The sequence below is a fragment of the Elaeis guineensis genome, chromosome 11, assembly GCF_000442705.2.
Source record: "Elaeis guineensis isolate ETL-2024a chromosome 11, EG11, whole genome shotgun sequence".
NCBI classification, from domain to species: Eukaryota; Viridiplantae; Streptophyta; class Magnoliopsida; order Arecales; family Arecaceae; genus Elaeis; species Elaeis guineensis.
The window spans coordinates 96,022,546-96,045,339 of record NC_026003.2 but is presented as its reverse complement, the minus strand read 5'-3'; positions in this window follow the sequence as shown (position 1 = coordinate 96,045,339).

Below are 22,794 nucleotides of genomic sequence, written 5' to 3'. Positions count from 1 at the left end.
ATTGATCTTGAGAATTCGACTTTAATAAAATGAATTTTGACATTATAACTTAATATAATTTTTTACGAGGGACTTTAAACTGGTCTCAGCACATCCTAACTACAATCACATAAAATGTACACTATAAATTATGCAATTTGATATGCTTCTGCTATTCTAAATAGCAATTATATGACATACTAAAATCATATAAAGGTGCAATAGAAATCAAAATATATATCAAGCATGTCGAAGAAAAATAGCAAACCCTAATCACATTAGGCATGCTTTACATCCTTAACAATGCATCAATTTGAGCATCATACAACCATGATAATATAAATTTCAAAATTATCATAAATTAATAATTTAATAAATAAAATTAAATATCATGACATATATAAAGTCAAAAATATTTTTTAAGTTTAAAGGATTGATGCTATAAATCAATGTAAAAAATTTTTGGCAAGATATGCACAAGAACGATTCTATGTACAACTATTGTATTTGTTTGATCGAATTAGATAAAGATGGCTCTGATACCACTATTGGATTCCGACCACAAATGAAAAATAATTTTTAAAAATTTTAAAATAAGCAAATCAATAGCCTTATCAAATAAAACTATCGAGCCAAACCCAAAACCCTATAATCACTTTCCCGATCATGATCAAAGCAAATTCAAGTATGCAAAGAGATAGAAAATTATACTTTAACCAATATGAAAAAGTGACACATTGGTGTTCTCCACAAGACCCCAAGGTAGAAGTCCTCTAATGATGATCCACATGGAAGTTGGCTAAAGTCCTTCCCAACTAATGCGCTGCCGCAACCTTGTCTTCTTAAGAACACTACCAGCTTCGAACTTGCATCACGATCGCACCAAAGCCTAGTTGCTTTCGATCTCACTATCAGAACGATACCAAGAAGATACTCTTCAGATGTCATACAACCTAAGATTTGATTTTTGGCTCCAACATATGAAAAAAATGAAATCCTAAGGCACTCAAGCAACACTTGTTGAAAATCTCACCACCCTAGTAGCAACTTTCACCACTCAAAATTCTTTCTCTTTTTTCTTAATTTATTTTAGATTTTTTTTATGTTTATCACATCCTCCTCTTAGTTCAGTCAAAAATCACCATAAGAAACCATCTAGAGCATCCCCTATAAATAGGGGACCAAGGGACATCACATGAGACCAAGGGGCGCCAACCTTTGGCGCTCCAACTTCCCATGCACCAAATAAATTCACCGAGTGAATTTTTGATAATTTAGATACTTGAAGTAGAAGGACTCCTAGTCTTCTATATTCTATAGAAATTTGAATTAAATTTGGCATTAAATTATAGGAGAGCTGATCAGGAATTTAAGGTAACGCATAATAATTAAGAGCCTTCATTAAGAAGGACTCTCCACTTCTCACGCCAATTTAAGGTGGGTGGCATTTATTTTTTACCATGACTTTTAGTGGATGTGGAGGACTCCTTCTTCACTTGAAACTCTTTCAAGTTGGATAAGGATCCAATCCAAATTGATCAAATCCCATCAGGTGAAAGCCAATTGGTCTAGGTTAGCTCAAACAATTTGGGAACTTGAGTTAATATAATGTACTAGCATATCAAATTAACCTATAGAATTTATATTAAATGCTAATTAGATCAGACCAAGGCTAAATCTCAAAGTGTGTGATCCATTGGGTTCCAAATCTAGCCAGTAGTGGATCCAGACTTTCGACGTAACCCTAATCCGATGAGATTAGGTCATCCGAAGAGTCCCAATCAACTTGGACTCTTTCAAATTGACTCTAAAATTAAACTCTTTTAATTTTGATGAATTCATAAGTCTAGATTGATGTCAGCAATGTGTCATGACTATCCAAAAGATTTAAAATTTTGATAAAAAATTTATCAAAATATCCTTCAGTGGTAAGTTTTCATGTAATTCAATCTTTCAGTCAAACAACATCCCAGATGAGCTATGGGCATGAAAATATGTCAAACCCAATCACTTATCATTATGTATCTCTATCAGAAATGATGATTCAGTTGATGATATATTAAAAATTTTTTCTAATTATCATCCTGCTTTGGCCAAAGACTTCTAGAATTATCGTCCTATGAGATTACATAGGATGTTCGCTTCTTATATTAGGAGTGACTGATCCCTTATTGATCACTCACAATCTCCATGCATAATTTACCATATCCAGAATACTCCACATAAGAATCAAAGAACCAAGCTAGGTAGTGAACCAAAATATGGATCTATGCATACAAGGTACCATGGTGACCTCAAGTCTAAGGATCACTTACACAACTCCCACTAGAGAATCATCAGTTGACATGTAAATAATACTCTATCTGATATTCTCTCGTAGGTCAATTCAGTGAACTCATTCTCTAATGAGCACCCATATGCTTGTATTAGTGTTATCCACTAGTGGTTGTGAGATCAACCATCCTCATTTCTGAGCATACATAGGACATGCCAGTCTTACCAATATCATTGATCTCCGATACAATGTACCAATGACTAGAAATATTTTAGATCAGGACTATTGAGGAATTAGGTCTCACTGACGTGATCTCATCACGGTCCTAAAATCATTGTCCAGACCTATGGGATTCATTATAATCTTAAAATTAATAAGATGCAGTATATAATGAATCAAAAATATCTATTTTATTAATAATATAAATATTAATTTATATGAGTTTGAAAGATAAATTACAAAAACATCCTATCGCATTTCATTTGTGATTGACTTGCAGGATATTATTCTTTCATTCTATTCATCTAATTTTTTAAAAATTTAGGACTAATGAAACTTATTAATTATTTGTACTAGAGCCCTTATCATCGAAAGGACACCGGATCTAGAGATTGGACTAAGAAGATTATAGAATTTTGGATCTGATCAACTATAAGTTTCTTTTTATCTCTGAGTTTATTTTTATACATATTTATGTATTTAAAATTAAATTTTTATATATAAAATATTAAAAATTATTATAGTTTGAAATTATATATTTTTGAATAAAAAATAATTTAAAATATTGGATCAAGTATGGCGTCACCTCTACATGATTATGAATTTGAAAGGAGATGATTTTTTGATCTTTAAATTATACATATTTATTATTGCATAATTTTTGAATAAATTATTCTCTTATTTTTTAAAATAAGATATGAAAAGTCTGGTTTGATATTATTATGAAAACTAGTATGATGATATATGAAAAATTGATTACTATGAAATTATGAGAAAAACTCTCTAGTTGACTGTGATTTGGGTCTAACCAATGAGACTGATCATTGGCCATATACTAAAAAAGTATTTCTTTTGGGCCTAACCAGTTGGGAGTGATCATTGGCAGAGTTGGTTCTTTCGGATCTAGTCAATTAAGGCTGATCATTAGCACACGTTGATACGTCACTTGTATATTTCAAAACCAGTCTCTTTTTCTTATCATGGGGCTAATCATGACCGTCTGAATTAGAACTAGTTTCTTTTAGATTTAGCCAGTCAGGGCTGATTGCTGGCACACAGTGATGCATCACATATTTATTATTCAGAGGCTAGTCTCTCTCGAACCTTATCATGAGGCTGATCGTGGTCGTAGTCACCAAAGATTGAGATAGAATTTTTGGATATTTATTAATTTATATGACATATATTAAAAAAATTATCTTATTATATATTATTGTTATATAGTTATATTTCTAAAAATTAGTTATGCTTGATCCATTAGAAATACTGATAACTTACTGAGTCCATAAAGCTCACTTTTTTTTTATTTTTTTTCAGATCCAAAAGATTCTACAGGACTGAGAATCGATCAGTAAAGAGTATAGGAGTTAGACAATTATTTGCTTAGCTATATTCAAATAGTTCTATTTTTAAAAATATTATTTTGAATGTTGTTGGATTTTTATTTGGTTTGTTATTAGTCATAGAGACTTTATTTTTTTTTGTTAAGTAAATATATTAGAGAATTTACTTTTTACCATTGCCTGAGTTAAATCAAGATCTTTATGTTTTGGTGAAAGGTAGGCCTTGCGTGCTTGAGAGGTTTAAACCCTAAGGATGTGCGGTCATCTATCGCATGATCGACTTGGGTCATCGGGTTGGGGCATGATAGATTAAGTGGTATCAGAGTCAGGTTAAAAGATCCTATAATATAAGTTAGTGAGTGAGAGTGGGGTAGAATTTTGGATGTGATTGGATGACTATCATCATTGATAATCGATAACGATATTAAAACTATTTTTTTTTCTAAATAGGTCGTGATGACTCATAACCACTTAGGATGGCTGTCTGATATTGTGGAGGACTCTCGTATGGTGAGTACATGCTATACTTATCAGAAAGGATATGCCTCCCGAACCCCTTGTGCCTTCCGAACTCATGGTGTCTCTCAAACAACTGGTACTTCTCATGCTAATGCCTCCTCTCGAGCAGTCAGGGCTTCTAGATCAGCTCATAGCCCATCACTAGAATAGGACAAGAGTCGAACTACTAACCCTCCCCATCAGTAGAATGATGCCCAAAATGATAATCAAGGGATAACCAATACTGATGGTCCAATGGCAAACCTCATACAGGCCTTGATCGGACTGGTGCAGTAGATGGAACGACAAGGAAATAGAGGTGGCCAGTCGTCAAGGTCAAAATCAAGAATAGTAGAATTTAAGAGACTAGCACCACCTACATATGAAGGCTCTGCTGATCCCACCAAGTCATTAAAGCAGCTCAAGGAGATGGAAAAAGCATTTGCCAGCATGGAGTGCACTGACCAGGAAAAGGTCCGTTTCACCGCCTACTAGTTGCAAGGTGAAGCATTTGAATGGTGGAAAGCCATCATGCAACAGCGAGGGACTGATAGGGCACTTACTTGGGATATTTTCTGTCAAGAGTTTATGAATTTGTATTTTTCTGAGAGCTTCAGATTTAAGAAGGAAAGTGAATTTGTCAGACTGATTCAGGGGAATATGACAGTGGCCCTGTATGAGGCCAAATTTATTGAATTGTCCCGCTTTGCTCCAAACCTTATAGCAACTGACAGTATCAAGGCCTGAAGATTTGAGAAAGTGTTAAAACTCAGGATTTGTGCTGGAGTGAGACCGATGTAGTTGGTCTCTTATCGAGAGGTTGTCAACTTAGCTAAAATAGTGGAGCAAAAAAATGATAACATACAACAAGAGAAGGAGCAGCAACAAAAGAAGAGGTCTAGATCTGATGGTTACCCTGACAAACAGCCAAAGCGCCAAAAAACTCAGCAAAAGGGTGACGGGGATCGGTCAAAGAAAAAACATCGATACGGTCAATGTAGAGGATTTCATCTAGAGTAGGATTGCCGCTGGTCTTCTGGAGCCTATTTTGAATGTGGTGAGTAGGGTCACAAGGCTGTGGATTGCCCCCACCGTTCAAATTTCAGATATCAGTAGCCCTCTTAGAATGCACCCAGACTACCTGCTTATGGAGCACTGACCTCATATCTGGATTAACCCTTAAGACAAAGGCAAGGAGACCTCTGAAGCAAAAGACCTAGGCCTGTGTCTATGCTATGACTCAGCAGGATATAGAGGCATCAAATGCTCTAGTGGCAGGTACCTCAAAACTCCTTCCAACCTAGTTTAATTTAAAAGATATACAATGAAAGTTATGCTTGATAGTAATAGTAGAATTTCAATTCATGATAGGAATTATCAAAGTAGCATCCGCACATGCTTGCATCTTATTTGATCCTGGGGCTACCCATTCTTTTATTTCATTTGGATTTGTTAAAAAGACTGACCTTAAGCTTGTGCCTTTAGAAGATGAGATGTGTGTCTCTACTCCGAATGGGAGTGTCATCATGGCTGACATGGTTTGCCTCTTTTGTACTTTAAGCATTGAAGATCATGATGTTGTATCTGATTTGATAATTCTGGAGATGAGGATTTTGATGTCATCCTAGGGATGGACTGGCTTGCCTCATACCATGCTACAGTGGACTGCTTCAGGAAGAGAGTGACCATCCAGATTCTAGGATAGGTATTGTTTAGTTTTTCTGGGAAAGGATTAATGAATGTCCCTATCAAAATTATATCATCCATGCAAGCTTATATAATGTTAAGGAAGGGCCATGCAGGATATTTGGCCAGTGTTGTAGATATGCAACAGTAGGAGATCAAGATCAAAAATACTCTTATAGCAAGAGAGTTTCCTAATGTATTTTCGAAGGATCTTTTAGGATTGCCTCCTAATAGAGAGATAGAGTTTTCAATCGAGTTGGCACTCGTTGCCGGACCTATCTTTAAAGCCTCCTATTGAATGGCTCCAGCTGAATTGAAGAATTTTAAAGAATAACTCCAAAAAGTTCTTGATAAGGGCTTTATCAGGCCCAGTGTCTCTCCATGGGGTTCTTTAGTACTTTTTGTTAAGAAGGATAGAAATATAAGGTTATGCATTGACTATAGGGAGTTAATAAGTTGACAATTCAGAATAAATATCCTTTACCAAGGATAGATGACCTTTTTTATCAACTTCAGGGTGCCCAAATATTTTTAAAAATTGATCTTCAGTCCGAATATCATCAATTAAAAATCAAGACTGATGATATATCCAAAATAATTTTTCAGACTAGATACAGATACTATGAATTTTTGGTTATGCCGTTTGGATTGACAAATGCTCCCGCATCCTTCATGGATATGATGAATTGAGTATTCAAACTTTATCTAGATCAGTGTGTAGTAGTATTTATAGATGATACTCTGATGTATTTCAAGAGTCAGGAGGATCATGAAAAGCACTTCAGAATAGTGTTATAAACACTTAGGGAGCAAAAATTATATGCAAAATTGAAAAAGTATCAATTTTGGCTAGAGATTATTTCCTTCCTCGGGCACATAATTTCTAAAAAAGGCATGTATATAGACCCAATGAAGGTAGAGGCAATTGTGAACTAGAAGCTGCCTACTAGCATAATAGAAGTTCATAGTTTCTTTGGATTAGCTGGATATTATAGGAGATTTGCAGAAGAATTTTCTTGCATAGCAGTGCCTCTAATCTAGTTGACTCATAAAAGGATTAAATTCGAATGGATAGAGGAATGCAAGAAGAGCTTTCAAGAACTGAAGAGGTATTTGGTATCAGCTCCTATCCTTATCCTACCATCTGGGAGTGAAGGCTTTACTATCTATAATGATACCTCCAAAAAGGGGTTAGGATGTGTTTTTATATAAAGTGAAAAGGTAGTAGCTTACGCATCAAGACAACTTAACCATATGAGAAGAACTACCCAACCCATGATTTGGAGCTGGCAGTAGTAGTTTTTTCCTTGAAAATTTGAAGACATTATTTGTATGGAGTACCATGTGAAATTTTTACAGATCATAAGAGCCTTAAATATATTTTTACACAAAAATAGTGAATTTGAGATAGAGAAGATGGTTAGAGCTGATCAAGGACTATAATTTGATCATTAATTACCATCCTATGAAAGCAAATGTAGTGGCAGACGCTTTAAGTAGGAATTCTGTAGGTAGTATAGCAGCTTTAATCACTTCACAGTGCACATCCTTCAAGATCTAAAAAGATTAGATATTGAGGTACGACTACACGATTCTGAAGCCCTACTCACAGCTCTTAGTGTACAATCTACCTTAGCTAATAAGATCAAAGCATCTCAGATGGATGATTCAGAACTGCAAAAGATCAAAGATAAAGTACAATCTAATATGGTATCTGAGTTCAGAATTTATGATGATGAATCTTTAAGGTTCTGTGATAGATTATGTGTTCCAAATAATATAGAACTGAAAAAAAAAATCATGATGGAAGCTCACAACTCCGCCTACACAGTATACCCTGGAGGTACAAAAATATATAGAGATCTCAAAAAAAAATTTTGGTGGAGTGGTATGAAAAGGAAAATAGCTCAGTATGTGGCTCAATGTTTGACTTATCAGCAGGTGAAAGCTGAGCATCAAAGACCTGCAGGACCACTGCAATCCCTTACAATTCCAGTCTAAAAGTGGAAACACATAACAATGGATTTTGTTATGGGGCTACCAAGAACTCTTAGAGGTTATGATGTTATTTGGGTAATTGTGGACTGATTGATCAAGTCAGCACATTTCTTATCCATCAAAATCAGATTTTCTTTGGAATGACTAGCCAAGTTGTACATAGATGAAATTGTGAGACTACACGGTATTTCAGTATCTATTATGTCTGATCGGGATACAAGATTTATTTCTCAATTCTGAAAAAGTTTATATCGGGCCATGAAGACTAAGTTGGAGTTCAGTATTGCCTTCCACCCTCAAATAGATGGTCAATCAGAGAGAACAATTCAAATATTGGAAGATATGTTGAGAGCATGTGTGATAGACTTAAAGGGATCTTGGAATGAACATTTACCACTAGTGGAGTTTGCGTATAATAACAACTATCAAGCTAGCATCCAAATGGCTCCCTTTGAAGGTCTGTATGGAAGAAGATGTAGGACCCCTATATATTGGGATGATGTCGGTGAGAGAAGACTATTAGGACCTAATATTGTTCAATAAATAGTGGATAAGATCTAGCTCATCAGGAAGCAAATTCACTTAGCTCAAAGCTGATAGAAGAGTTATGCTAATAATAGAAGGAGAGAACTAAAATTTCACGTGGGAGATCATGTGTTCCTCAAGGTGTCCCCCACTAAAGGTATGATGAGATTTAGAGTTCGTAGAAAGCTAAGCCCTAGATATGTGGGTCCCTTTGAAATCTTGAAAACAGTTGGAGTGGTAGCCTATTGTCTTGCTTTATCGCCCTCTCTTGTCGGAGTACATAATATTTTTCATATCTCCATATTGAGAAAGTATATACCTGATCCTAGCTATGTGGTAGAGTTTGGACCACTTCAGCTCAGAGAAGATTCATCTTATGAGGAGCGGCCAGTATGAGTTGTTGATAGAAAGGATCAAGTTTTGAGGTGACGTACCATTCCATATGTTAGAGTTCAATGGAACAACCATATAGAATGAGAAGCAACCTAGAAACTTGAGGAAGAGATGCGAGCTAAATATCCTCAACTATTTCTTGACTCAAGTACGTCAATTTCGAGGATGAAATTTTTTTAAGGGAGGGAGAATGTGAGAAGCAGTCCCTTGAACCCGGTTCACCCTGAAGCCGGCGTTCCTTGCCAACTTCACTGGAACCAAAAGAAAAAAAGACATAGGAGAGGGGGAGAGTAGACAAGTTCGAGAGAAATAGGGAGATCTCATTACCTATTAATCCATGGCCAGTGGGAGAGGAGTTTGGATAGGACACGCTGGTAAGATCCAGCCTTATCCGAGGAGGATCGGATCTATCTCATCCCATCCCTCTTCTATTTAAAGCCCCTACCTCTCGATCGAAACCCTCACCAAATCCTCCATCACCTCCTTCCTCCTTTCCCATCTCTGACAGCCACCACATTATCGTGTCGAGAGCTGTCGCCTCCCTAAAACCCTAACACCTTTTTCTTAAAATCGTAACATACCTATTTCGAGGGACTTCTGGTGTGAGAATCATTGAAATCCACCGCACCGACTGCTGCCATCTTCACTGCCACCATCTTCGATAAGCCCTCTTCTTCCCCTTCCTTTCCGACCTAGGAGTCATCACCCTAGCATGATAGATTGTGCCCTTTTTCCTCCTTTCTTCTCAGATGCCTAGTCACCATCGGTTGGATTTGCCCTTGGGCGTCATCATGCCACCGTCGTCGGCTAATTCGACTGCCTGGCAGCCAACCCCACCCTCCAGTCACCCTAAAACTCGAGAGGTTTTGGGTTTTGCCAGGAGAGGAAAGAAAGAAATGAGAAAGAGAGAGAGAAAGGGTGTGGACCCAATCTCTTTGGGTGAACCTAACCTATTGACTAGACTCAATTTGATTGAACGAAATTGTATAGATCTGACTCAAAAATTAACCCAAACTTCAACCTAGACTCGGGCCAGATTGAGAGTCTTCTATTCATCTAATTTTTTGAAAATTTAGGGCTAATGAAACTTATTAATTATTTGTACTAGAGCCCTTATCACTGAAAGGACATCGGATCTAGAGATCGGACTAAAAAGATTATAGAATTATGGATATGATCAACTGTAAGTTCTCTTTTATCTCTGAATTTATTTTTATACATATTTATGTGTTTAAAATTAAATTTTTATATATAAAATATTAAAAATTATTATAGTTTGAAATTATGTATTTTTGAATGAAAAATAATTTAAAATATTGGATCAAGTATGGCATCACCTCTGCATGATTACAAATTTGAAAGGAGATGATTTTCTAATCTTTAAATTATACATATTTATTTTTACATAATTTTTGAATAAATTATTCTCTTGTTTTTGAAAATAAGATGTCGAAAGTCTGGTTTGATATTATTATGAAAACTGGTATGATGATGTATGAGAAATTGATTACAATAAAATTATGAAAAAAACTCTCTAGTCGACTATGATTCAGATCTAGCCAATAAAACTGATCATTGGCCACACACTAGAAATGTATTTTTTTTGGGCCTAGCTAGTTGGGGCTGATCATTGGCAAAGCTAGTTTTTTTGAACCTAACTAGTCGGGGCTGATCGCTGGCACACGCTGATACGTTGCATGTATATTTCAAAACTAATTTCTTTATCTTGTCATAGGGCTAATCATGGCCGTGTGAATCAGAGCTAGTTTCTTTTGGACCTAACCAGTCGGGGCTGATCATTGGCACATGATGATGCATCATATGCTTATTATTCAAGGGCTAGTCTCTCTCGGACCTTATCACGAGACTGATTGTGGCTGTTGTCACCAAAGACTGAAAGAAGATTTTTGGATATTTTTTTAATTTACATGGCATGTTTTAAAGAAAAATTATCTTGTTACATATTATTGTTGTATGGTTATATTCTTGAAAATTAGTGATGCTTGATCCCTCAAAGATATTGATAATTTACTAAGCCCATAAAACGTACTTTTTTTTGTTTCTTTTTCAGATCCAGAAAATCCTATAGGACTGAGAACCGATCAGTGAGGAGTATAGGACTTAGATAGTTATTTGCTTAGCTATATTTAAATAGTTTTATTTTAAAAATATTGTTTTGAATTTTGTTGGATTTTTATTTGATTTGTTATTAGTCATGGAGACTTTATTTTTTTCTATTAAGTAAATATATTAGAGAAATTACTTTTACCATTACCTAAGTTGAATCAAGATCTTTATATTTTGGTGGAAGGCAAGCCTTACATGTTCGAGAGGTTTAAACCCAAGGATACGTGGCTATCTGTCACGTGCCTGACTTGGGTCATCACGTCGGGGTGTGATACTAAGATTACCATATGAAGCTCAATAATATTTTAAGGCTCGTTTATGTTCTTTAATTATATCAAAAAGGTGACTAAAGATGCATTATAGTGCATCCAATTTTATATTGATGCTAGATATTCAGTTATTTGATGTTTGGCTTCCTACCATCACTATCAATTAACTTTATGAGATGTATAGGAATATTAGTAGGGATGGAGGGATATCAACATATGTATTTCATATGTGAAACGTTGCACATAACATGTTTGGAAAGAGAAAAATTCCCTCTTGTAAGGCTAGAATGTAAATATATCTGGAAATATACAGGTTAATGAGCTAGCTAGATCGATCTGCAAGGTAGTTTTAATTTTAATTTTTAACTTTAATGCATAGATCCTGTAAGTTTCTTCAACTATTGGATTTGACATTCACAGTTTGGTACATGGTTCGTCTTGTGGAATATGGAGACCCAAAAGGCTATGATTCAAAGACAATAAAAAAGGTCTTTCTTGAAGGAAGGTCAATAACATAGCATGAAAATGTTGGAAAGACATGGAAAGAGCAGAAAATAAATTAAAATGATATCATATTATAGATCATGTAAGCAGTATCATCTAATTTCATATGCCTTTGTAAATTTCTGGAGTGTATGTCCATTCACAATATGAAGAAGGCTATTAAAGGAATTCTTGTGAACAAGAACTTTTCGAGATGAATCTATATGGGAAAGTACTTCTGCAGGAATGATGCATACAAGTCTTGACTTACAAGACAAATTAATTAATATTAAAAGCAAGAAAAAGTGCTTGGTGATAGGACTATTTGATATCCAATGCAATTGTATAAATTTATTCTAAGAAACCAAGTTGGCTTGGTCAACTATTCCATTTTGCATTTTTTTATAATCTTAAATAACCATGGGTGCATTTGGTTACACTTATCGACTTTTGATTTTTACTTTCTAAACAGTATTTTTTTTTTAATTTTGTTACAGAATAAAAGTAAAAAAATAAAAAGTATATTTGGTAACTAGTTGCTTTGGCTGATTATCTAATTTTTAAAAAAATTATCTAACTTTTAAAAAAAAAATGAATGACTGATTAACTACATACCTCTTTACTGGGTATTGCTTTGGCTGTTACCATACTCTACATTTCTACTGACTTTCTGAACCACCATTTAGACATTGTCAGCAGCTGAACTAGACTCCTCCGGTGTTGGTTCCACTCCCAGCTGCCCTCCCTCCAATCCTCACCGATGCATAAGCTGCATCCCGAGAGGAAACCCATGCTTGAATTTAAACTTGAGCTCCATCTCATCTGCTTTGGATCCCTCCCTAGTCATCTCCCGATGCCGCCACTCCACCAGTATGAAATTAGGGCTGGGTTTGCCCTCAACAAGCTCCAATAGATGGGTGTTGGGCTCCCGTGGGTTATCCCGGAGTGAGAAGATAGTAGGATTCAGGTGATGATCGAACCCTCAAAGTCATCGGGAAGTCGAGTTCCTTTCACATTCAAAAGATGGTATGGAGGGGAAGGGATCAGGAGGGGGACATGGAGAGGAGACGAGAGAGGCAATCCATAGTGGCAGGGGCGGCAGAGGACTCCTAAAGAGTGATCTGGGCGGTGGAGGAGGCGAGGTAGATGAGCGCCTGGGAGGAGGAGGGGTCATAGTGGAGGGAGATGATGCAGAATTTTTCACTCATTTTTTTAAAGTAAAAGTAAATTTTAAAAAACAAAAAAAAATTATTTTCCATGAAAAATAATTATTTTTTCTTTTTTACTTTTACTTTTTGTGGTGTTACCAAACATTACTTTTTTATTTTTGTTTTTAAAAATTAAAAAATAAAAAAATTATTTTTTTATGGTTAACCAAATGCACCGTAAGTATTAGAGAATTACTTTCCTGCTGGGAGTATAAAAGTAAGATGTACCATACATGATAACATTTCTAGGAGTTAAACTTATGCGATGTACCTAACAAGACGGTGGAACAAGTATTAGACATGTGGCCGTGATGTAAATTTGTTGACTTCGTTTTATAAAGCTGATATGTGGCTGTGATGTGTTCGTGCATGCACTTGGGTGAATTTGTGCAGGTGGATGTTTGTGTCTAAGAAAATTTACTATGGAAGACTGCTTGCATTATCTCATCCTTTTCAAGTTTCATTGTTCCAACTGGTTCATTTGGTACCAGCACAAGTGATGAATATAGAGCTATTAAGTTGCCAAAAATGCACTAGAGTACATCAAATGTACTCCTTTCTATCTTACTTGGAGTTACATTGGAGAAGTTATGCCATAAAATTTGGATGTGAACTTCTGCTAGTTTGAATTGTACCGCACAACCAATGGCATAACTGTAATAATGTTTTAAATTTTCTAGTTTAAGAGCTGAGACAAGTAACTACCTTTCTGCTTTTCCATGTTTATATATTTGTGTTTTTTATATCATCAACTGTTCTTTTCTCTTATGACAGAATTAGATCATGATATTGATCTCAAGAAATATGTAATTTACTGCTATTGCACTAGAATGTTGATGCCAGTGTGCTTGTTAGCATTCTTAAAACACTTATTTATGTGTTTTATTCTTTGCATGTTTTTAGTAGTCAATAGTTTTCATAATCCTTATCAGCCTCCAAACAATGGACAAGATTTACCACTGTTATGTTCAGAATGTCCAACAGAAATATGCTTTTTTTTCTTTCTTTCTTTTTTTTTTGGATGTCCAACCGATCTGCTTTTAACTGATTTAGCTTGCTAACTGGTATCAAGAAAATATATATTGTATGGAGTCCTGCATGATGCATAATATCCAGAACAAAATTTCATAGACTACATTATTGCTGTCAGCATATACCAAGGAATAAATGTCATACAGTGTCCTGCTTTGGACACATCATCAAATAAAATGAGATGTTTCAAATAATATCTTGAACCTTCATTAAAAGAGCATTTTCTTTAGTTCACTGTCTCTTGCTGCTCATGCTTATTGGTAAAGGCTACACTGATTCTTTAACCTGATGGTGATGTTGGAGCAAATTCCTGGCTCACTTAAAATTCTATTCCACTATGAAATTATTTAAAAGGATTTTCCTTTCAATTATATCTCATGCATTGCTTGTATGAACAGTTCACTTTTAAGATTTTTGGGCTAACAGGCAGAGGGAATACATGCATGCATTGTTTCCATCGCTAACCAAAGGTAGGCAACGCAATGTCATGTTAATCATCCTGCATGGTCCTTTTAAGCATCAATTATTACCTAGTGTTGTACTTTGCTTGATTTAACTTAACAGCAAAGAAATCAATGGAATAACCACTTGGAGAGCAAACTGCAAAGTTAACCAAGAGTCGTGTAAGAATAGGTTCTACTTTAACTTTCATTTTATCTCTAATATCTTAAATTTAAGTTAGTGGAATGAAAGTTTGACAAGAAAATGACTTAAAATTGAAGTTGATTTAGTAGATCTTGTTTATTATTAGCAATTCAACCAGTATTGTATTTGTTATTTGATAATTTGTGCTAACTGATTTTTATTTCTAATTTATAAATGCTAGGTGTTATCATGACTAGACGTAGACGATGTGATGATATTGAGTTACAGACTTTCATGATAGATCATGTTCTGATCAGCCTTGACAGTCGAGATAGTTACAGCAGTTCAAGACCGGTCCATCATCCGTGTAGCAGCCTGAGGCCTATCCTTCTTTATATGTGCAGTAGTCTGAGCCATAGCACGATCCTTCTGCTGATGAAGAAGCTTGCATAGATGAGATACACATACCGAGTAATTTAATAAAAATATTATATATTTATAATATTAAAATTTAATATTAATTTTGGTTAATTGATTCGTAATATATTTTTTTATTTTGTATTTATTGTAGATGCATCTAGGAGGGCACAAATTAGATGTGGACCCATATAAGCTATAGATATCTAGTGCTTAGTTGAGGGTGAGAGGGTTGTCATTCGATACAACCAGAAGGAGCAGCCCATCGATAGTGCTACTAGATTGTTGACGAGCTTCTTAAGTACTATTGCATCAAAGGGTCAGCTTTATCCTTGAATTATGCTAAATGGAATGACATGCTTCCTGCATATAAGCTTGAGATTCTGTGAGTAGTAGAGATAAAAAGTAGACAATAATTTTTGTTTATATTCAATTAACTATGTTATTTAAAATCAAATATCCTTCTGTGCTTTGTTCTAGGATAAATTCATACTTCCTCTAGATCGCCATGAATAGGTGCTGAAATCTCTCAATCGAAAATAGAAAGAATTCAAGGCAACACTGAAGGAGGACTACAAGAGAGAGGGATGGGCAAGGAGGATGTTGTTCGTATTTGTCCTTCCGATATAGATCCAGATGTCATGGCAACACATCTGCTCCTTCGTGATATCTGGACTACTTTTGTCATTTGTTGCTGTGTCAATTTGGCATGTTCATCAAAAGACGAATAGCACAACAGATTAGATTGCATGTTATGTGATGGAGCACTCTGGAGATTGGGCTTGAGATAGGGTGACACATGCTGCCGGCTTGTGGAACTTTTTGTACTATGATTTTATGCACTGCTCTTATATCAGAGTGGTACGACCATCTATTTGTATCAAAAAAAAAAAATTTTGGCATCTGAAGGCTGATTATGATGCATTGTAGGAAGAAGTCAACGGATATAGATGGATGTTCTGGGATGATGTCGGGTCGTCGGTGAGTGAGAATTCTTCGTAGCTATCTTTGGTGGGGTTGTGTAGTTTTTGGAAAAAAGATTTGATCGCTTTTTAATGTTTATGTACTCTTTTTTGAAAAAAAAATACCTATATTTATTAACAAACAAATTGGACCTGCATCGCACATTCCTATACTCAACCTTAAGATTCTCATGAGCTGAATTAACCATTTGATGAAAACACTTATAATATTTCATATCAAAATAGTTCAAATTCTCAACCTCAAATTTAAAGTGATTCTTTAGATGATTTGTAGCAAATTATGTTGTAGGTTCTTCTGACTTGATCTGTAAATTCCATATACGTCCCTATATCTTAGTACATTCAAATGGATCATCCGGCCTCTTCTTTCTCCTACTGTAAGCAATATCCACAAAAGCTCTCAAGTAAACATTATCCAAAATTTCTAAACCATAAGACCTTATTTGGCAGTGATCTCTTCCAAAAAAAAATTCAAAAATTAAAAATTTTATGTGATTTTGATCAATTATAAAATTAGCAATTTAATAGTAAGTTACAATTATATTTTTTTATGATTAAAATAACTTTAATTGAAAAAGAACATATTATTTCAACATCATTCCATAACTCATAGTACAATAATAAATATAATAACAAATTTATGCTATACAGTAAAGAATGAATTAATTAATTAATTTTAGAATAAAATTTAAATTTATATATGGAGTTAAATAAGCAGCTAATATACAAAAAAATGTTAATTTCTAAATTTTTTTAACCATGTACAACATATTTTTACCCTGGGGGAAAAACAAGGCATACCAAAAATCACATATTTTTAAAATTTTTTAAAGAATTTATGGAAAACAATTTTAAAAGATATTGCAATAGCTTCTGAAAGTTTCTTGTTAAGAGAAAAAAAATTAATTATCACAACCATTCCATAAAAATAAAAAAATAATAAGTAGCTAAATATATAAAAAAATACTAAATTTTTTTAACCATGTACAACATATTTTTTCCCTAGGAGAAAAAACAAAGCACGTCCAAAATTACATATTTTTATTTTTTAATGAAAATTATCAAAAATAATTTTCAAAAAGACATTGCAATAGCCTCCATAATTTTCTTGTAAAGGAAAAAAAAATGATTACAACCATTCGATAAAAATAAAAAAACCTAATAAGCAACTCAACATACAAAAAAATTGTTAATTTCTAAATTTTTTTAACAATCTACACCTTTTTTTTCTAAAGGAAAGTGGAGAAGCACATCCAAAATTATATATTTTTATTTTTTATCAAAAAAATTACAAAAAATAATTTTTTAAAGATATTGTAATTGCCTTTTTTTTTTAGAAAAAAATTTTTTTCAGATAATTTTCACATAAAAAATATGCACACATCATCATAAAAAATTAAATTTAACAATTCCTGCATATGCAATCCCCATAAGTTTTCTATGCGACTGAGTGACACATTGAAAGTCAATGCGTATGTCCCCATTGTCGACCATAATCTGTATAATAAATGGGAGTTGAATCCATACTTTTTTTGTGTAGTTAGGGTCAATTGAAATCTAGATCTACCCATTTTTCCCATCTCTTTTTTCCCTCACCCAACACTACCGTCGGCTCCTCCCCCACCCCATCACTGGCTCTTCATCCCACCCCATCACTTTCTCCACTTGGTCGGGTTCTATTTTGCTGCCTCCTCCTCTTTCCTTCATGTCACCATGTAAGATCCTCCCACCCACCCCCTTTTCTTTTCATCCCCACATCAAATCCCTTCATTTCTCTACGTACCACCATCACACCTTTGCAGCTGCCACTAAGGGATATTGGAGGGAGAAAACCGATACCAATGACATGGGGAGGAAGGTGACGATGGAGCCCAACAAGGATAGTAGGGAGGAGGTGGGTATCTATGAGGGCTTAGATTGATGCCGTAGTTCATGCATCGCCTTCCTCTCGAAAGGTATGTTCTCACCACTCTTTTCTCTGATCTTAGTTTCTCTTTTTTTTTAGAATTTATTACTTATTATTTTTTTTCTAGGGTTTTTTCTCATTTATTTTTCTTCTCCATCGGGTCTTCCATCATTTCTCTATTTTTTTTTGAGTTTTTACTCTCTTCCTTGGTCCATCACTCTCTATCTCGTCTCCCTCACTGCACCTCATACTGACTTCTCATCCCACCCCACGGTCGGTTCCTCTCTCTCTCCATCCCTCTCTATTTTTTCTTTTGTTATTTTTTTCACCTTCTTCTTCCTCACACTCTACTCTACAACCCTAACCCTATCTGGAAACCCTAACTCTAACCCCCAACCAATCCTAATCTTAATCGTCTAAATGAAATTTTCAAACCTAATAAAGCCCTAACCCAAATAACCTTAACCTTAATACAAACACTTACTCTAATAACCCTAACTCTAACCCAATTTCTAAACTCAATAATTTAAACCCTAACCCCAACTCAAACCCAAACCCTAACCTAACCGGACAACAATTCTAACCCAAACCCAAAGCAAACCCAAACCCAAACCCTAACCCTAACCTAAATCTAGATTCTATTTCTAACCCAAACCTAACCTAAACACAACCCAAACCCAAATCCTAACCTAGAAAATCTAAATCCAACCTAACCCAAATTCAAACCTAAATTTGAATCCTATTTCTCACCCAAACCTAACCAAAACCCAACCCAAACCGAAAGCTTAACCCAAACCCAACCCAAACCTAACCCAAACTCAAACCCTAATCTAAATATGAAACAATTCCACAACTTATCCAAATCAACAACCCTATAATTTGAACATGAAAAATCCAAACTCAATAACCCATTAATGCGATAACCCAAAATCCACTAAATCAAACCTGATAACCCATTAACCTGTTTACTTGAAATCCAATAACCTAAAGCCAACAACTGGATAGCCGCTAAACAAAAAAGATCCAACATCCAAAATCGATTAACCCGATAACCTAAACCCTTAACTAAAACCCGTTAACCCATTAACTAAAATGCAATGTTTTTTTCCTATTATTCCCTTCCCTTCCCTACTAATTTTTCACCAGATGGCCTAAACTTCTTCACTTACCTCTATTTGTGTTCTTCTTCTCCTTTGCTCTTTCATCTCTTAATCTCAAAACTTGGAACTAATGCATCCTAGCAGAAGTCGTTCCAAATAAGGGCCTCTTAAATAAATATTTCTAGCTTCCCAGAAGGTTTCTTGGCCCATGCAAGAAACCTTGAGAGCTTCATTTGACTGAGATGGAAGGCTACTATATCTATAGCAGCAACCATCTTGATGTCCCTCGAATGATGTTTTGAATCAGGAGAGGAAGGCTGCCTAAACTAAGGAGAAACCCTCCCCATAGCCTTGATGAGAAACTCTTCATGGTTTCTCATATGACTTGACTGCAAATTGATGAGGAGATCATCAAATTCCCACCCCAAAACAAACAAAAACAAAAAAGAAAAGAAAAAACTTACCCATATTCAATTACTCTCATTCTCAAATGCTCCAATGCCACTGCCTTCCTTGTCGATCTTCTGACTGGTCATTTCTACTCCTATGAAGAAATAAGTGAAGAAAAAAAATAAAATGATCCAAATTTGATAAATTCTTTGTTCAATCTTATTCCTTTTCTTGACATCTCCAAATCCTTTTCCTTCCATTGAAAACAAATGAAAACTTGTCTTTTCTCCTTTAAATGCTAAGTGTCCTGCCTCTCTCTCTCTCTCCTAATTAAGAGGTAAGGGAGGGCCTCTGAAATGGCTTTTCTGCTCTACACGTGTTTTTTTCCCTTTCCTTCTCTCCCTGCAGATCCTAAAAGTCATGCTTATATGGCATACAACAAAGATATCTAATGCAGCTTGGTTCGCTGACTCGGCATGGACATGGCCTCTTGCTTGGCTTTTCTTTGACTTCCTATGCCCAGTTTTTTCCCTCCTTTACTGACTTCTCTATTAGTCTCTCTTGAAGGAGGAGAAAATTTTCTTCACGTAGGATCTTCCAATTTCATTAAATCTGGACGAAATAATTTAAAAAAAATTATCCTATATATTTCAGATTAATTCTCTAGATCTAATTTTATTATCTGATATTTAAAATCTAAAATTAAATCTAAAACTATGATAAAAGAAGAAATACCTCAAGGGTAATCTGATTACCTGTAGATGATCTCTGCACATCCGAGTTCTGATGTAGCCATGCAAGCGCCTGGCCTCTACCGATATCCATTCAGGCAGGATCTGGAACGTCTTCTCCTTGCGAATCTACACTCCAAAAAGCAGATCTAAATCTGATTAGGAAGTGCTTCAGAACTCCTTCTGGAGTTGAAGCAGCAGCCTGTCGAAGATGTCCTGCAGCCTTCTGTTCCAGACGTCACCACGCCTTAGATCTCTGCCAGATGGATGTCCAACTTTTTGGACGTGAAGAGGGGAGGAAGGAGAGCAGGAGGATTGGAGAAGAGGGTAGGGGGCAGCAGCTATTGGGTTTTGTGCATAAAATAATTTCTTTCTCGAAATCTAGGCATAGCAGGGTTTATATAGACCTGTATGCTGCGCAGTGCCACATCATTTAACCAATCAAAAAATTTAATAAATTTGAAAAAATTTTGATTGGTGGAGTGATTCATCTGATCACATTAGATAAGAACCCCCATCCTCTCTCTAAGTTGGCACCAACAATGGATAAGCTCAATCAAGGTGGGCCAAAGAGTCCAAGTTTATCAGGACTCTTTGGTTCTTATCCATTTGGGGTGCCCACTTAAATCCAATTGGGCTCATGCCATAATCTGATTATGGCACCCAATTCAATTAGTTTTGGCATGTGGATACTCACAAAAATCCTCCAATGAGCCCTCTTCAGTTTAAGACTCATATGTTAACTTTTGACAGATGTCCTAAAATAAATTGGCAGGTGCTAGAAATTAGCATGTGTTGTCTTAAATTCATCTCATGAATTAAGACAAGCCTTTTTGAGCTGGACAAGCTTCATTTAGACTGAGAAAATCTTTCTAAGGTTCTCTAGATGAGTCAAATCATATTTGGCTCAGTAGAGATAGAAAAGATTACATGAGGAGAAAGTTAGGCTCAATCATGTGCTAGCACGATTTCTTGAATCTAATTGGATCTAATCCAAATCAATTGAGTTAGCCCAATTGATGACATCCAGACCCTAACCCTTGTTTGTGTGACCCAGTTATGTTCAATTTCGTATGGTAATGAGACATGTCGTGATCTCATCATCGACATCATCGAAACTCCTTTCGATGGATCAGAACTCTTCTGATTCAGACAATTAGAATGATGATCATCAATATCATTCTAATTGATCTCAAAATCACCAGTGAACCTAACAGTATGTGGTGGCAACCCATCAGAACTGAAGATGAACCTCTCGTGCAGCTACCTGTGTAATTGAGTTCCTCTATCATGAGTCCCGACTGAATTAGGGTTAAGGTGAACTCGTCAAATCCAACATCAGTCATATGAATTAATCGATCGATCGAGTCCGATATGAAACTCCAATGAATTTTTTTTCATTATTTCACTATGCCATGGCCATGGCTTAAGGACTCGATCTTTTGATCACCATAGGACTACACTCATCTACCGAGGTTGATAGATCCCATCTTGGTGCGACCTAGTTCCTACAATGAACATGCTACAGCCAACATATACCTCAGGATTCGAATGCTAGGAGACGAGTTATGTGTAGTCAAACTATAACACACTCAAGGTGAACCATCGATGCACCTCAGGTCAAAGAACTAGACACACAACTGCAGCATCGAGCTAGTCATCGACGAGAAGGTAGACTTCCTTATGACTGCTCGAAGTGTCACGCTCAGTACTCTCATTCTCAATGAATACTTGTACTCTCGCTCCGGTGTCTCCACACATAGACTCAAGACACATCTATCCTAAGAAGTGATGTACACCAATCTTCGGATCGATCACCATCCTCGTGATGATCTATGGTCAGGAGTTTTATGAGTTAGTTATGTAAATTCATGCCTTAAATTTTAACTCTTAAAAATATAATTTACATTCCCACTAACTCAAAGATGTATCACAGACACAATGTACACAATGTGATAGAAGAATAACCTTTTATTCATTTATAGTCAAAATTATAAATTTGCCCTTAGATTTGTACAGGAATGTGTCAGCCGATCTGGCATCTAGGCACACATCTAACAAACTCCACTTGACCTAATGCCAATTGGCTACATATCTAAGTCCCATCTTCTCAAGGTGGGCTTCGATCTTTTTTGGCCTAATGGCTTAGTCAGCGGTCTGCCACATTGTTTGTGGAGTTGACTCTCTTGACCTCGACATAATCTTTTTCGAGGTAATCACGGATCAGATGGATTGCCGCTCGATGTGCTTGGACTTCTGATGAGACTTGGCTCCTTAGCTAGGGTATGGCCATTATTGTCGCAGTAAAGAGGTATGGCATCCGATGATATCACTCCAAGCTCTGTGAAAACTTCTTGTACCAGAATGCCTCCTTCGCACTTCCGATGCAGCAATATATTCTGCCTCTATGGTGGAATAGCAATCACAGTCTGCTTGAACTCTTCCAGCTAACTGCACCACCATTGCAAATGAACAGACTCCAGATGTCGACTTTCGATCATCTATATCAACATAAAGTCTGAGTCTGTATATCCCTGAATCTGGAGTTCTCCATTCCAAAGACTAGAAAATATCCTTAGTCCTTCTCAAGTACTTAAGGATATATTTCACAGAAGTCCAGTGCTCTTGCCTGGATTCGACTGATATC